This window comes from Bombus huntii, chromosome 7 (genome assembly GCF_024542735.1).
Source record: "Bombus huntii isolate Logan2020A chromosome 7, iyBomHunt1.1, whole genome shotgun sequence".
In the NCBI taxonomy this organism is placed as follows: Eukaryota; Metazoa; Arthropoda; class Insecta; order Hymenoptera; family Apidae; genus Bombus; species Bombus huntii.
In genome coordinates, this window is record NC_066244.1 from 17,070,069 (window position 1) to 17,092,205 (window position 22,137).

Below are 22,137 nucleotides of genomic sequence, written 5' to 3' on the forward strand. Positions count from 1 at the left end.
GTTATAACGTATTACGTTATATGCTATAACGCTATAACGTATTACGTTATATGGTATAACGTTATAACGTATTACGTTATATGGTATAACGTTATAACGTATTACGTTATATGGTATAACGTTATAACGTATTACGTTATATGGTATAACGTTATAACGTATTACGTTATATGGTGTAACGTCTTATGGTATAAAGTTATAACGCATTGCGTTATATGGTGTAACGTTATAACGTATTACGTTATATGGTATAACGTGATATGGTATAACGTTATATGGTGTAACGTCTTATGGTATAAAGTTATAACGCATTGCGTTATATGGTGTAACGTTATAACGTATTACGTTATATGGTATAACGTGATATGGTATAACGTTATAACGTATAACGATATATGGTATAACGTCATATGGTATAACGTTATAACGTATTACGTTATATGGTATAACGTTAGAACGTATTACGTTATATGGGATAACGTTATAACGTATTACGTTATATGGTATAACGTTATATGGTATAACGTTATAACGTATTACGTTATATGGTATAACGTTATAACGTATTACGTTATATGCTATAACGTTATAACGTATTACGTTATATGGTGTAACGTCATATAGTATAATGTTATAACGTATTACGTTATATGGTATATCGCTATAACGTATTACGGTATATGGTATAACGTTATAACGTATTACGTTATATGATATAACGTTATAACGTATTACGTTATATGGTATAACGTTATAACGTATTACGTTATATGCTATAACGCTATAACGTATTACGTTATATGGTATAACGTTATATCGTATTACTTTATATGGTATAACGTTATAACGTATTACGTTATATGGTATAACGTTATAACGTATTACGTTATATGCTATAACGCTATAACGTATTACGTTATATGGTATAACGTTATAACGTATTACGTTATATGGTATAACGTTATAACGTATTACGTTATATGGTATAACGTTATAACGTATTACGTTATATGGTATAACGTTATAACGTATTACGTTATATGGTGTAACGTCTTATGGTATAAAGTTATAACGCATTGCGTTATATGGTGTAACGTTATAACGTATTACGTTATATGGTATAACGTGATATGGTATAACGTTATAACGTATAACGATATATGGTATAACGTCATATGGTATAACGTTATAACGTATTACGTTATATGGTATAACGTTAGAACGTATTACGTTATATGGGATAACGTTATAACGTATTACGTTATATGGTATAACGTCATATGGTATAAAGTTATAACGTATTACGTTATATGGTATACCGTAATATGGTATAACGTTATAACGTATTACGTTATATGATATAACGTTATAACGTATTACGTTATATGGTATAACGTTATAACGTATTACGTTATATGGTATAACGTTATAACGTATTACGTTATATGCTATAACGTTATAACGTATTACGTTATATGGTATAACGTCATATGGTATAAAGTTATAACGTATTACGTTATATGGTATACCGTAATATGGTATAACGTTATAACGTATTACGTTATATGATATAACGTTATAACGTATTACGTTATATGATATAACGTTATAACGTATTACGCTATATGGTATAACGTTATAACGTATTACGTTATATGCTATAACGCTATAACGTATTACGTTATATGGTATAACGTTATAACGTATTACGTTATATGGTATAACGTTATAACGTATTACGTTATATGGTATAACGTTATAACGTATTACGTTATATGGTATAACGTTATAACGTATTACGTTATATGGTGTAACGTCATATGGTATAAAGTTATAACGCATTACGTTATATGGTGTAACGTTATAACGTATTACGTTATATGGTATAACGTGATATGGTATAACGTTATAACGTATAACGATATATGGTATAACGTCATATGGTATAACGTTATAACGTATTACGTTATATGGTATAACGTTATATGGTATAACGTTATAAGGTTTGCGACATATGGTATAACGTCATATGGTATAACGTTATAACGTATTACGTTATATGGTATAACGTCATATGGTATAAAGCTATAACGTATTACGTTATATGGTATAACGTTATAACGTATTACGTTATATGATATAACGTTATAACGTATTACGTTATATGGTATAACGTTATAACGTATTACGTTATATGGTATAACGTTAGAACGTATTACGTAATATGGTATAACGTTATAACGTATTACGTTATATGATATAACGTTATTGCGTATTACGTTATATGGTATAACGTTATAACGTATTACGTTATATGGCATAACGTTATAACGTATTACGTTATATGCTATAACGTTATGACGTATTACGTTATATGGTATAACGTCATATGGTATAAAGTTATAACGTATTACGTTATATGGTATACCGTAATATGGTATAACGTTATAACGTATTACGTTATATGATATAACGTTATAACGTATTACGTTATATGGTATATCGTTATAACGTATTACGTTATATGGTATAACGTTATAACGTATTACGTTATATGGTGTAACGTCATATGGTATAAAGTTATAACGCATTGCGTTATATGGTGTAACGATATAACGTATTACGTTATATGGTATAACGTGATATGGTATAATGTTATAACGTATAACGATATATGGTATAACGTCATATGGTATAACGTTTTAACGTATTACGTTATATGGTATAACGTTATATGGTATAACGTTATAAGGTTTACGACATATGGTATAACGTCATATGGTATAACGTTATAACGTATTACGTTATATGGTATAGCGATATAACGTATTACGTTATATGGTATAACGTTATAACGTATTACGTTATATGCTATAACGCTATAATGTATTACGTTATATGGTATAACGTCATATGGTATAAAGTTATAACGTATTACGTTATATGGTATACCGTAATATGGTTTAACGTTATAACGTATTACGTTATATGATATAACGTTATAACGTATTACGTTATATGGTATAACGTTATAACGTATTACGTTATATGGTATAACGTTATAACGTATTACGTTATATGGTGTAACGTCATATGGTATAAAGTTATAACGCATTGCGTTATATGGTGTAACGTTATAACGTATTACGTTATATGGTATAACGTGATATGGTATAATGTTATAACGTATAACGATATATGGTATAACGTCATATGGTATAACGTTTTAACGTATTACGTTATATGGTATAACGTTATATGGTATAACGTTATAAGGTTTACGACATATGGTATAACGTCATATGGTATAACGTTATAACGTATTACGTTATATGGTATAACGATATAACGTATTACGTTATATGGTATAACGTTATAACGTATTACGTTATATGCTATAACGCTATAACGTATTACGTTATATGGTATATCGTTATAACGTATTACGTTATATGGTATAACGTTATAACGTATTACGTTATATGGTATAACGTTATAACGTATTACGTTATATGGTATAACGTTATAACGTATTACGTTATATGGTATAACGTTATAACGTATTACGTTATATGGTATAACGTTATAACGTATTACGTTATATGGTATAACGTTATAACGTATTACGTTATATGGTGTAACGTCATATGGTATAAAGTTATAACGCATTACGTTATATGGTGTAATGTTATAACGTATTACGTTATATGGTATAACGTTATAACGTATTACGTTATATGGTATAACGTTATAACGTATTACGTTATATGGTATAACGTTATAACGTATTACGTTATATGGTATAACGTTATAAGGTATTACGTTATATGGTATAACGTTATAACGTATTACGTTATATGGTGTAACGTCATATGGTATAAAGTTATAACGCATTACGTTATATGGTATAACGTTATAACGTATTACGTTATATGGTATAACGTTATAACGTATTACGTTATATGGTGTAACGTCATATGGTATAACGTTATAACGTATTACGTTATATGGTATAACGTTATAACGTATTACGTTATATGGTGTAACGTCATATGGTATAAAGTTATAACGCATTACGTTATATGGTGTAACGTTATAACGTATTACGTTATATGGTATAACGTTATAACGTATTACGTTATATGGTATAACGTCATATGGTATAAAGTTATAACGTATTACGTTATATGCTATATAGTTATGACGTATTACGTTATATGGTATAACGTCATATGGTATAAAGTTATAACGTATTACGTTATATGGTATACCGTAATATGGTATAACGTTATAACGTATTACGTTATATGATATAACGCTATAACGTATTACGTTATATGGTATAACGTTATAACGTATTACGTTATATGGTATAACGTTATAACGTATTACGTTATATGGTATAACGTCATATGGTATAAAGTTATAACGTATTACGTTATATGGTATAACGTTATAACGTATTACGTTATATGGTATAACGTTATAACGTATTACGTTATATGGTATAACGCTATAACGTATTACGTTATATGCTACAACGCTATAACGTATTACGTTATACGCTATAACGCTATAACGTATTACGTTATCTGGTATAACGTTATAACGTATTACGTTATATGGTATAACGTTAGAACGTATTACGTTATATGGGATAACTTTATAACGTATTACGTTATATGGTATAACGTCATATGGTATAAAGTTATAACGTATTACGTTATATGGTATACCGTAATATGGTATAACGTTATAACGTATTACGTTATATGATATAACGTAATAACGTATTACGTTATATGGTATAACGTTATAACGTATTACGTTGAATGGTATAACGTTATAACGTATTACGTTATATGCTATAACGTTATAACGTATTACGTTATATGGTATATCGCTATAACGTATTACGGTATATGGTATAACGTTATAACGTATTACGTTATATGATATAACGTTATAACGTATTACGTTATATGATATAACGTTATAACGTATTACGTTATATGGTATAACGTTATAACGTATTACGTTATATGATATAACGGTATAACGTATTACGTTATATGATATAACGTTATAACGTATTACGTTATATGGTATAACGTTATAACGTATTACGTTATATGGTATAACGTTATAACGTATTACGTTATATGGTATAACGCTATAACGTATTACGTTATATGGTATATCGTTATAACGTATTACGTTATATGGTATAACGTTATAACGTATTACGTTATATGGTATAACGTTATAACGTATTACGTTATATGGTATAACGCTATAACGTATTACGTTATATGCTATAACGCTATAACGTATTACGTTATATGCTATAACGCTATAACGTATTACGTTATATGCTATAACGCTATAACGTATTACGTTATATGCTATAACGCTATAACGTATTACGTTATCTGGTATAACGTTATAACGTATTACGTTATATGGTATACCGTAATATGGTATAACGTTATAACGTATTACGTTATATGATATAACGGTATAACGTATTACGTTATATGATATAACGTTATAACGTATTACGTTATATGGTATAACGTTATAACGTATTACGTTATATGGTATAACGTTATAACGTATTACGTTATATGGTATAACGCTATAACGTATTACGTTATATGCTATAACGCTATAACGTATTACGTTATATGGTATAACGCTATAACGTATTACGTTATATGGTATAACGTTATAACGTATTACGTTATATGGTATAACGTTATAACGTATTACGTTATATGGTATAACGTTATAACGTATTACGTTATATGGTATAACGTTATAACGTATTACGTTATATGGTATATGGTTATAACGTATTACGTTATATGGTGTAACGTCATATGGTATAAAGTTATAACGCATTACGTTATATGGTCTAACGTTATAACGTATTACGTTATATGGTATAACGTGATATGGTATAACGTTATAACGTATAACGATATATGGTATAACGTTATATGGTATAACGTTATAACGTATTACGTTATATGGTATAACGTTATATGGTATAACGTTATAAGGTTTGCGACATATGGTATAACGTCATATGGTATAACGTTATAACGTATTACGTTATATGGTATAACGTCATATGGTATAAAGCTATAACGTATTACGTTATATGGTATAACGTTATAACGTATTACGTTATATGGTATAACGTTATAACGTATTACGTTATATGGTATAACGTTAGAACGTATTACGTAATATGGTATAACGTTATAACGTATTTCGTTATATGATATAACGTTATTACGTATTACGTTATATGGTATAACGTTATAACGTATTACGTTATATGGTATAACGTTATAACGTACTACGTTATATGCTATAACGTTATGACGTATTACGTTATATGGTATAACGTCATATGGTATAAAGTTATAACGTATTACGTTATATGGTATACCGTAATATGGTATAACGTTATAACGTATTACGTTATATGATATAACGTTATAACGTATTACGTTATATGGTATAACGTTATAACGTATTACGTTATATGGTATAACGTTATAACGTATTACGTTATATGCTATAACGTTATAACGTATTACGTTATATGCTATAACGTTATAACGTATTACGTTATATGGTATAACGTTATAAGGTAATACGTTATATGGTATAACGTTATAACGTATTACGTTATATGGTATAACGTTATAACGTATTACGTTATATGGTGTAACGTCATATAGTATAATGTTATAACGTATTACGTTATATGGTATATCGCTATAACGTATTACGGTATATGGTATAACGTTATAACGTATTACGTTATATGATATAACGTTATAACGTATTACGTTATATGGTATAACGTTATAACGTATTACGTTATATGATATAACGTTATAACGTATTACGTTATATGGTATAACGTTATAACGTATTACGTTATATGGTATAACGTTATAACGTATTACGTTATATGGTATAACGTTATAACGTATTACGTTATATGGTGTAACGTCATATGGTATAAAGTTATAACGCATTGCGTTATATGGTGTAACGTTATAACGTATTACGTTATATGGTATAACGTGATATGGTATAACGTTATAACGTATAACGATATATGGTATAACGTCATATGGTATAACGTTATAACGTATTACGTTATATGGTATAACGTTAGAACGTATTACGTTATATGGGATAACGTTATAACGTATTACGTTATATGGTATAACGTCATATGGTATAAAGTTATAACGTATTACGTTATATGGTATACCGTAATATGGTATAACGTTATAACGTATTACGTTATATGATATAACGTTATAACGTATTACGTTATATGGTATAACGTTATAACGTATTACGTTATATGGTATTACGTTATAACGTATTACGTTATATGCTATAACGTTATAACGTATTACGTTATATGGTATAACGTCATATGGTATAAAGTTATAACGTATTACGTTATATGGTATACCGTAATATGGTATAACGTTATAACGTATTACGTTATATGATATAACGTTATAACGTATTACGTTATATGATATAACGTTATAACGTATTACGTTATATGGTATAACGTTATAACGTATTACGTTATATGGTATAACGTTATAACGTATTACGTTATATGCTATAACGCTATAACGTATTACGTTATATGCTATAACGCTATAACGTATTACGTTATATGGTATAACGTTATAACGTATTACGTTATATGGTATAACGTTATAACGTATTACGTTATATGGTATAACGTTATAACGTATTACGTTATATGGTGTAACGTCATATGGTATAAAGTTATAACGCATTACGTTATATGGTGTAACGTTATAACGTATTACGTTATATGGTATAACGTGATATGGTATAACGTTATAACGTATAACGATATATGGTATAACGTCATATGGTATAACGTTATAACGTATTACGTTATATGGTATAACGTTATTACGTATTACGTTATATGGTATAACGCTATAACGTATTACGTTATATGGTATAACGTTATAACGTATTACGTTATATGCTATAACGTTATAACGTATTACGTTATATGGTATAACGTCATATGGTATAAAGTTATAACGTATTACGTTATATGGTATACCGTAATATGGTATAACGTTATAACGTATTACGTTATATGATATAACGTTATAACGTATTACGTTATATGATATAACGTTATAACGTATTACGTTATATGGTATAACGTTATAACGTATTACGTTATATGGTATAACGTTATAACGTATTACGTTATATGCTATAACGCTATAACGTATTACGTTATATGCTATAACGCTATAACGTATTACGTTATGTGGTATAACGTTATAACGTATTACGTTATATGGTATAACGTTATAACGTATTACGTTATATGGTATAACGTTATAACGTATTACGTTATATGGTGTAACGTCATATGGTATAAAGTTATAACGCATTACGTTATATGGTGTAACGTTATAACGTATTACGTTATATGGTATAACGTGATATGGTATAACGTTATAACGTATAACGATATATGGTATAACGTCATATGGTATAACGTTATAACGTATTACGTTATATGGTATAACGTTATATGGTATAACGTTATAAGGTTTGCGACATATGGTATAACGTCATATGGTATAACGTTATAACGTATTACGTTATATGGTATAACGTCATATGGTATAAAGCTATAACGTATTACGTTATATGGTATAACGTTATAACGTATTACGTTATATGATATAACGTTATAACGTATTACGTTATATGGTATAACGTTATAACGTATTACGTTATATGGTATAACGTTAGAACGTATTACGTAATATGGTATAACGTTATAACGTATTACGTTATATGATATAACGTTATTACGTATTACGTTATATGGTATAACGTTATAACGTATTACGTTATATGGTATAACGTTATAACGTATTACGTTATATGCTATAATGTTATGACGTATTACGTTATATGGTATAACGTCATATGGTATAAAGTTATAACGTATTACGTTATATGGTATACCGTAATATGGTATAACGTTATAACGTATTACGTTATATGATATAACGTTATAACGTATTACGTTATATGGTATAACGTTATAACGTATTACGTTATATGGTATAACGTTATAACGTATTACGTTATATGCTATAACGTTATAACGTATTACGTTATATGGTATAACGTTATAACGTATTACGTTATATGGTATAACGTTATAACGTATTACGTTATATGGTATAACGTTATAACGTATTACGTTATATGGTATAACGTTATAACGTATTACGTTATATGGTATAACGTTATAACGTATTACGTTATATGGTATAACGTTATAACGTATTACGTTATATGGTGTAACGTCATATAGTATAATGTTATAACGTATTACGTTATATGGTATAACGTTATAACGTATTACGTTATATGATATAACGTTATAACGTATTACGTTATATGGTATAACGTTATAACGTATTACGTTATATGGTATAACGTTATAACGTATTACGTTATATGGTATAACGTTATAACGTATTACGTTATATGCTATAACGCTATAACGTATTACGTTACATGGTATAACGCTATAACGTATTACGTTACATGGTAAAACGTTATAACGTATTACGTTATATGGTATAACGTTATAACGTATTACGTTATATGGTATAACGTTATAACGTATTACGTTATATGGTATAACGTTATAACGTATTACGTTATATGGTATAACGTTATAACGTATTACGTTATATGGTATAACGCTATAACGTATTACGTTATATGGTATAACGTTATAACGTATTACGTTATATGGTATAACGTTATAACGTATTACGTTATATGGTATAACGTTATAACGTATTACGTTTTATGGTATAACGTTATAACGTATTACGTTATATGGTATAACGTTATAACGTATTACGTTATATGGTATAACGTTATAACGTATTACGTTATATGGTATAACGTTATAACGTATTACGTTATATGGTGTAACGTCATATGGTATAAAGTTATAACGCATTACGTTATATGGTGTAACGTTATAACGTATTACGTTATATGGTATAACGTTATAACGTATTACGTTATATGATATAACGTTATAACGTATTACGTTATATGGTATAACGTTATAACGTATTACGTTATATGGTATAACGTTATAACGTATTACGTTATATGCTATAACGCTATAACGTATTACGTTATATGGTATAACGTTATAACGTATTACGTTATATGGTATAACGTTATAACGTATTACGTTATATGGTATAACGTCATATGGTATAACGTTATAACGTATTTCGTTATATGGTATAACGTTATATGGTATAACGTTATATGGTATAACGTTATAAGGTTTACGACATATGGTATAACGTCATATGGTATAACGTTATAACGTATTACGTTATATGGTATAACGATATAACGTATTACGTTATATGGTATAACGTCATATGGTATAAAGCTATAACGTATTACGTTATATGGTATAACGTTATAACGTATTACGTTATATGATATAACGTTATAACGTATTACGTTATATGGTATAACGTTATAACGTATTACGTTATATGGTATAACGTTAGAACGTATTACGTAATATGGTATAACGTTATAACGTATTACGTTATATGATATAACGTTATTACGTATTACGTTATATGGTATAACGTTATAACGTATTACGTTATATGGTATAACGTTATAACGTATTACGTTATATGCTATAACGTTATGACGTATTACGTTATATGGTATAACGTCATATGGTATAAAGTTATAACGTATTACGTTATATGGTATACCGTAATATGGTATAACGTTATAACGTATTACGTTATATGATATAACGTTATAACGTATTACGTTATATGGTATAACGTTATAACGTATTACGTTATATGGTATAACGTTATAACGTATTACGTTATATGGTATAACGTTATAACGTATTACGTTATATGGTATAACGTTATAACGTATTACGTTATATGGTGTAACGTCATATAGTATAATGTTATAACGTATTACGTTATATGGTATATCGCTATAACGTATTACGGTATATGGTATAACGTTATAACGTATTACGTTATATGGTATAACGTTATAACGTATTACGTTATATGGTATAACGCTATAACGTATTACGTTATATGCTATAACGCTATAACGTATTACGTTATATGCTATAACGCTATAACGTATTACGTTATCTGGTATAACGTTATAACGTATTACGTTATATGGTATACCGTAATATGGTATAACGTTATAACGTATTACGTTATATGATATAACGTTATAACGTATTACGTTATATGGTATAACGTTATAACGTATTACGTTATATGCTATATAGTTATGACGTATTACGTTACATGGTATAACGTCATATGGTATAAAGTTATAACGTATTACGTTATATGGTATACCGTAATATGGTATAACGTTATAACGTATTACGTTATATGATATAACGTTATAACGTATTACGTTATATGGTATAACGTTATAACGTATTACGTTATATGGTATAACGTTATAACGTATTACGTTATATGGTTTAACGTTATAACGTATTACGTTATATGGTGTAACGTCATATGATATAACGTTATAACGTATTACGTTATATGGTATAACGTTATAACGTATTACGTTATATGGTATAACGTTATAACGTATTACGTTATATGGTATAACGCTATAACGTATTACGTTATATGCTATAACGCTATAACGTATTACGATATATGCTATAACGCTATAACGTATTACGTTATATGGTATAACGTTATAACGTATTACGTTATATGGTATAACGTTATAACGTATTACGTTATATGGTATAACGTTATAACGTATTACGTTATATGGTGTAACGTCATATGGTATAAAGTTATAACGCATTACGTTATATGGTGTAACGTTATAACGTATTACGTTATATGGTATAACGTGATATGGTATAACGTTATAACGTATAACGATATATGGTATAACGTCATATGGTATAACGTTATAACGTATTACGTTATATGGTATAACGATATAACGTATTACGTTATATGGTATAACGTCATATGGTATAAAGCTATAACGTATTACGTTATATGATATAACGTTATAACGTATTACGTTATATGGTATAACGTTATAACGTATTACGTTATATGGTATAACGTTATAACGTATTACGTTATATGGTATAACCTCATATGGTATAAAGTTATAACGTATTACGTTATATGCTATATAGTTATGACGTATTACGTTATATGGTATAACGTCATATGGTATAAAGTTATAACGTATTACGTTATATGGTATACCGTAATATGGTATAACGTTATAACGTATTACGTTATATGATATAACGTTATAACGTATTACGTTATATGGTATAACGTTATAACGTATTACGTTATATGGTATAACGTTATAACGTATTACGTTATATGGTATAACGTCATATGGTATAAAGTTATAACGTATTACGTTATATGGTATAACGTTATAACGTATTACGTTATATGGTATAACGTTATAACGTATTACGTTATATGCTATATAGTTATGACGTATTACGTTATATGGTATAACGTCATATGGTATAAAGTTATAACGTATTACGTTATATGGTATACCGTAATATGGTATAACGTTATAACGTATTACGTTATATTATATAACGTTATAACGTATTACGTTATATGGTATAACGTTATAACGTATTACGTTATATGGTATAACGTTATAACGTATTACGTTATATGGTATAACGTCATATGGTATAAAGTTATAACGTATTACGTTATATGGTATACCGTAATATGGTATAACGTTATAACGTATTACGTTATATGGTATAACGTTATAACGTATTACGTTATATGCTATAACGTTATAGCGTATTACGTTATATGGTATAACGTCATATGGTATAAAGTTATAACGTATTACGTTATATGGTATACCGTAATATGGTATAACGTTATAACGTATTACGTTATATGATATAACGTTATAACGTATTACGTTATATGATATAACGTTATAACGTATTACGTTATATGATATAAGGTTATATCGTATTACGTTATATGCTATAACGTTATAACGTATTACGTTATATGGTATAACGTTATAACGTATTACGTTATATGGTATAACGTCATATGATATAACGTTATAACGTATTACGTTATATGGTATACCGTGATATGGTATAACGTTATAACGTATTACGTTATATGGTATAACTTTATGACGTATTACGTTATATGGCATAACGTTAGAACGTATTACGTTATATGGTATAACGTCATATGGTATAAAGCTATAACGTATTACGTTATATGGTATACCGTAATATGGTATAACGTTATAACGTATTACGTTATATGATATAACGTTATAACGTATTACGTTATATGGTATAACGTTATAACGTATTACGTTATATGTTATAACGTTATAACGTATTACGTTATATGCTATAACGTTATAACGTATTACGTTATATGCTATAACGCTATAACGTGTTACGTTATATGCTATAACGCTATAACGTATTACGTTATCTGGTATAACGTTATAACGTATTACGTTATATGGTATAACGTTAGAACGTATTACGTTATATGGGATAACGTTATAACGTATTACGTTATATGGTATAACGTCATATGGTATAAAGTAATAACGTATTACGTTATATGGTATACCGTAATATGGTATAACGTTATAACGTATTACGTTATATGATATAACGTTATAACGTTATAACGTATTACGTTATATGGTATAACGTTATAACGTATTACGTTATATGGTATAACTTTATGACGCATTACGTTATATGCTATAACGCTATAACGTATTACGTTATATGCTATAACGCTATAACGTATTACGTTATATGCTATAACGTTATAACGTATTACGTTATATGGTATAACGTTATAACGTATTACGTTATATGGTTTAACGTTATAACGTATTACGTTATATGGTGTAACGTCATATGATATAACGTTATAACGCATTACGTTATATGGTATAACGTTATAACGTATTACGTTATATGGTATAACGTCATATGGTATATAGTTACAACGTATTACTTTATATGGTATAACGTTATAACGTATTACGCTATATGGTATAACGTTATAACTTATTACCTTATATGGTATAACGTCATATGGTATAAAGTTATAACGTATTACGTTATATGGTATAACGTGATATGGTATAACGTTATAACGTATAACGATATATGGTATAACGTCATATGGTATAACTTTATAACGTATTACGTTATATGGTATAACGTTATATGGTATAACGTTATAAGGTTTACGACATATGGTATAACGTCATATGGTATAACGTTATAACGTATTACGTTATATGGTATAACGATATAACGTATTACGTTATATGGTATAACGTCATATGGTATAAAGCTATAACGTATTACGTTATATGGTATAACGTTATAACGTATTACGTTATATGATATAACGTTATAACGTATTACGTTATATGGTATAACGTTATAACGTATTACGTTATATGGTATAACGTTATATGGTATAACGTTATAAGGTTTACGACATATGGTATAACGTCATATGGTATAACGTTATAACGTATTACGTTATATGGTATAACGATATAACGTATTGCGTTATATGGTATAACGTCATATGGTATAAAGCTATAACGTATTACGTTATATGGTATAACGTTATAACGTATTACGTTATATGATATAACGTTATAACGTATTACGTTATATGGTATAACGTTATAACGTATTACGTTATATGGTATAACGTTATATGGTATAACGTTATAAGGTTTACGACATATGGTATAACGTCATATGGTATAACGTTATAACGTATTACGTTATATGGTATAACGTTATAACGTATTACGTTATATGGTATACCGTAATATGGTATAACGTTATAACGTATTACGTTATATGATATAACGTTATAACGTATTACGTTATATGGTATAACGTTAGAACGTATTACGTTATATGGTATAACGTTATAACGTATTACGTTATATGGTATACCGTAATATGGTATAACGTTATAACGTATTACGTTATATGGTATACCGTAATAAGGTATAACGTTATAACGTATTACGTTATATGGTGTAACGTCATATGGTATAAAGTTATAACGTATTACGTTATATGGTGTAACGTTATAACGTATTACGTTATATGGTATAACGTTATAACGTATTACGTTATATGGTATAACGTTATAACGTATTACGTTATATGGTATAACGTCATATGATATAACGTTATAACGTATTACGTTATATGGTATACCGTAATATGGTATAACGTTATAACGTATTACGTTATATGGTATAACGTTATGACGTATTACGTTGTATGGTATAACGTTAGAACGTATTACGTTATATGGTATAGGGTTATAACGTATTACGTTATATGGTATAACGTCATATGGTATAAAGTTATAACGTATTACGTTATATGGTATAACGTTATAACGTATTACGTTATATGGTATAACGTTATAACGTATTACGTTATATGGTATAACGTTATAACGTATTACGTTATATGGTATAACGTTATAACGTATTACGTTATATGGTATAACGTTATAACGTATTACGTTATATGGTATAACGTCATATGATATAAAGTTAGAACGTATTAAGTTATATGGTATAACGTTATAACATATTACGTTATATGGTATAACGTTATAACGTATTACGTTATATGGTGTAACGTCATATAGTATAAAGTTATAACGTATTACGTTATATGGTATATCGCTATAACGTATTACGGTATATGGTATAACGTTATAACGTATTACGTTATATGGTATAACGTTATAACGTATTACGTTATATGGTATAACGTTATAACGTATTACGTTATATGGTATAACGTTATAACGTATTACGTTATATGGTATAACGTTATAACGTATTACGTTATATGGTATAACGTTATAACGTATTACGTTATATGGTATAACGTTATAACGTATTACGTTATATGGTGTAACGTCATATAGTATAAAGTTATAACGTATTACGTTATATGGTATATCGCTATAACGTATTACGGTATATGGTATAACGTTATAACGTATTACGTTATATGGTATAACGTTATAACGTATTACGTTATATGGTATAACGTTATAACGTATTACGTTATATGGTATAACGTTACAACGTATTACGTTATATGGTGTAACGTCATATGGTATAAAGTTATAACGTATTACGTTATATGGTGTAACGTTGTAACGTATTACGTTATATGGTATAACGTTATAACTTATTACCTTATATGGTATAACGTTATAACGTATTACGTTATATGGTATAACGTTATAACGTATTACGTTATATGGTATAACGTTACAACGTATTACGTTATATGGTGTAAAGTCATATGGTATAAAGTTATAACGTATTACGTTATATGGTGTAACGTTATAACGTATTACGTTATATGGTATAACGTTATAACTTGTTACCTTATATGGTATAACGTCATATGGTATAAAGTTATAACGTGTTACGTTATATGGTATAACGTTATAACGTATTACGTTATATGGTATAACGTTATAACGTATTACGTTATATGGTATAACGTTATAACGTATTACGTTATATGGTATAACGTTATAACGTATTACGTTATATGGTATAACGTCATATGGTATAAAGCTATAACGTATTACGTTATATGGTATAACGTTATAACGTATTACGTTATATGATATAACGTTATAACGTATTACGTTATATGGTATAACGTTATAACGTATTACGTTATATGGTATAACGTTATATGGTATAACGTTATAAGGTTTACGACATATGGTATAACGTCATATGGTATAACGTTATAACGTATTACGTTATATGGTATAACGATATAACGTATTACGTTATATGGTATAACGTCATATGGTATAAAGCTATAACGTATTACGTTATATGGTATAACGTTATAACGTATTACGTTATATGATATAACGTTATAACGTATTACGTTATATGGTATAACGTTATAACGTATTACGTTATATGGTATAACGTTATATGGTATAACGTTATAAGGTTTACGACATATGGTATAACGTCATATGGTATAACGTTATAACGTATTACGTTATATGGTATAACGTTATAACGTATTACGTTATATGGTATACCGTAATATGGTATAACGTTATAACGTATTACGTTATATGATATAACGTTATAACGTATTACGTTATATGGTATAACGTTAGAACGTATTACGTTATATGGTATAACGTTATAACGTATTACGTTATTTGGTATACCGTAATATGGTATAACGTTATAACGTATTACGTTATATGGTATACCGTAATATGGTATAACGTTATAACGTATTACGTTATATGGTGTAACGTTATATGGTATAAAGTTATAACGTATTACGTTATATGGTGTAACGTTATAAAGTATTACGTTATATGGTATAACGTTATAACGTATTACGTTATATGGTATAACGTTATAACGTATTACGTTATATGGTATAACGTCATATGATATAACGTTATAACGTATTACGTTATATGGTATACCGTAATATGGTATAACGTTATAACGTATTACGTTATATGGTATAACGTTATGACGTATTACGTTATATGGTATAACGTTAGAACGTATTACGTTATATGGTATAGGGTTATAACGTATTACGTTATATGGTATAACGTCATATGGTATAAAGTTATAACGTATTACGTTATATGGTATAACGTTATAACGTATTACGTTATATGGTATAACGTTATAACGTATTACGTTATATGGTATAACGTTATAACGTATTACGTTATATGGTATAACGTTATAACGTATTACGTTATATGGTATAACGTCATATGATATAAAGTTAGAACGTATTAAGTTATATGGTATAACGTTATAACATATTACGTTATATGGTACAACGTTATAACGTATTACGTTATATGGTGTAACGTCATATAGTATAATGTTATAACGTATTACGTTATATGGTATATCGCTATAACGTATTACGGTATATGGTATAACGTTATAACGTATTACGTTATATGGTATAACGTTATAACGTATTACGTTATATGGTATAACGTTATAACGTATTACGTTATATGGTATAACGTTATAACGTATTACGATATATGGTATAACGTTATAACGTATTACGTTATATGGTGTAACGTCATATAGTATAAAGTTATAACGTATTACGTTATATGGTATATCGCTATAACGTATTACGGTATATGGTATAACGTTATAACGTATTACGTTATATGGTATAACGTTATAACGTATTACGTTACATGGTATAACGTTATAACGTATTACGTTATATGGTATAACGTTACAACGTATTACGTTATATGGTGTAACGTTATAACTTATTACCTTATATGGTATAACGTCATATGGTATAAAGTTATAACGTGTTACGTTATATGGTATAACGTTATAACGTATTACGTTATATGGTATAACGTTATAACGTATTACGTTATATGGTGTAACGTCATATAGTATAAAGTTATAACGTATTACGTTATATGGTATATCGCTATAACGTATTACGTTACATGGTATAACGTTACAACGTATTACGTTATATGGTGTAACGTCATATGGTATAAAGTTATAAAGTATTACGTTATATGGTGTAACGTTATAACGTATTACGTTATATGGTATAACGTTATAACTTATTACCTTATATGGTATAACGTCATATGGTATAAAGTTATAACGTGTTACGTTATATGGTATAACGTTATAACGTATTACGTTATATGGTATAACGTTATAACGTATTACGTTATATGGTATAACGTTATAACGTATTACGTTATATGGTATAACGTTATAACGTATTACGTTATATGGTATAACGTTATGACGTATTACGTTATATGGTATAACGTTAGAACGTATTACGTTATATGGGATAACGTTATAACGTATTACGTTATATGGTATAACGTCATATGGTATAAAGTTATAACGTATTACGTTATATGGTATACCGTAATATGGTATAACGTTATAACGTATTACGTTATATGGTATAACGATATAACGTATTACGTTATATGGTATAACGTCATATGGTATAAAGTTATAACGTATTACGTTATATAGTATACCGTAATATGGTATAACGATATAACGTATTACGTTATATGGCATAACGTTATAACGTATTACATTATATGGTATAACGTTAGAACGTATTAAGTTATATGGTATAACGTTATAACGTATTACGTTATATGGTATAACGTTATAACGTATTACGTTATATGGTATAACGTTATAACGTATTACGTTATATGGTATAACGTCATATGGTATAACGTTATAACGTATTACGTTATTTGGTATGACGTTATAATGTATTACGTTATATGGTATAACGTTATGACGTATTACGTTATATGGTATAACGTTAGAACGTATTACGATATATGGTATAACGTCATATGGTATAAAGTTATAACGTATTACGTTATATGGTATAACGTTATAACGTATTACGTTATATGGTATAACGTTATAACGTATTACGTTATATGGTATAACGTCATATGGAATAAAGTTATAACGTATTACGTTATATGGTATAACGTTATAACGTATTACGTTATATGGTATAACGTTATAACGTATTACGTTATATGGTATAACGTTATAACGAATTACGTTATATGGTGTAACGTCATATGGTATAAAGCTATAACGTATTACGTTATCTGGTGTAACGTTATAACGTATTACGTTATATGGTATAACGTTATAACTTATTACCTTATATGGTATAACGTCATATGGTATAAAGTTATAACGTATTACGTTATATGGTATAACGTGATATGGCATAACGTTATAACGTATAACGATATATGGTATAACGTCATATGGTATAACGTTATAACGTATTACGCTATATGGTATAACGTTATATGGTATAACGTTATAAGGTATTACGACATATGGTATAACGTTATAACGTATTACGTTATATGGTATAACGTTATAACGTATTAAGTTATATGGTATAACGTTATAACGTATTACGTTATATGGTATAACGTTATAACGTATTACGTTATATGGTATAACGTTATAACGTATTACGTTATATGGTATAACGTCATATGATATAAAGTTATAACGTATTAAGTTATATGGTATAACGTTATAACGTATTACGTTATATGGTGTAGCGTCATATGGTATAAAGTTATAACGTATTACGTTATATGGTGTAACGTTATAACGTATTACGTTATATGGTATAACGTCATATCATATAACGTTATAACGTATTACGTTATGTGGTATACCGTAATATGGTATAACGTTATAACGGATTACGTTATATGGTATAACGTTATGACGTATTACGTTATAACGGATTACGTTATATGGTATAACGTTATGACGTATTACGTTATATGGTATAACGTTAGAACGTATTACGTTATATGGGATAACGTTATAACGTATTACGTTATATGGTATAACGTCATATGGTATAAAGTTATAACGTATTACGTTATATGGTATACCGTAATATGGTATAACGTTATAACGTATTACGTTATATGGTATAACGTTAGAACGTATTACGTTATATGGGATAACGTTATAACGTATTACGTTATATGGTATAACGTCATATGGTATAAAGTTATAACGCATTACGTTATATGGTATACCGTAATATGGTATAACGTTATAACGTATTACGTTATATGATATAACGTTATAACGTATTACGTTATATGATATAACGTTATATCGTATTACGTTATATGGTATAACGTTATAACGTATTACGTTATATGGTATAACGTTATAACGTATTACGTTATATGCTATAACGCTATAACGTATTACGTTATATGCTATAACGCTATAACGTATTACGTTATATGCTATAACGTTATAACGTATTACGTTATATGGTATAACGTTATAACGTATTACGTTATATGATATAACGTTATAACGTATTACGTTATATGGTATAACGTTATAACGTATTACGTTATATGGTATAACGTTATATGGTATAACGTTATAAGGTTTACGACATATGGTATAACGTCATATGGTATAACGTTATAACGTATTACGTTATATGGTATAACGATATAACGTATTACGTTATATGGTATAACGTCATATGGTATAAAGCTATAACGTATTACGTTATATGGTATAACGTTATAACGTATTACGTTATATGATATAACGTTATAACGTATTACGTTATATGGTATAACGTTATAACGTATTACGTTATATGGTATAACGTTATATGGTATAACGTTATAAGGTTTACGACATATGGTATAACGTCATATGGTATAACGTTATAACGTATTACGTTATATGGTATAACGTTATAACGTATTACGTTATATGGTATACCGTAATATGGTATAACGTTATAACGTATTACGTTATATGATATAACGTTATAACGTATTACGTTATATGGTATAACGTTAGAACGTATTACGTTATATGGTATAACGTTATAACGTATTACGTTATATGGTATACCGTAATATGGTATAACGTTATAACGTATTACGTTATATGGTATACCGTAATAAGGTATAACGTTATAACGTATTACGTTATATGGTGTAACGTCATATGGTATAAAGTTATAACGTATTACGTTATATGGTGTAACGTTATAACGTATTACGTTATATGGTATAACGTTATAACGTATTACGTTATATGGTATAACGTTATAACGTATTACGTTATATGGTATAACGTCATATGATATAACGTTATAACGTATTACGTTATATGGTATACCGTAATATGGTATAACGTTATAACGTATTACGTTATATGGTATAACGTTATGACGTATTACGTTGTATGGTATAACGTTAGAACGTATTACGT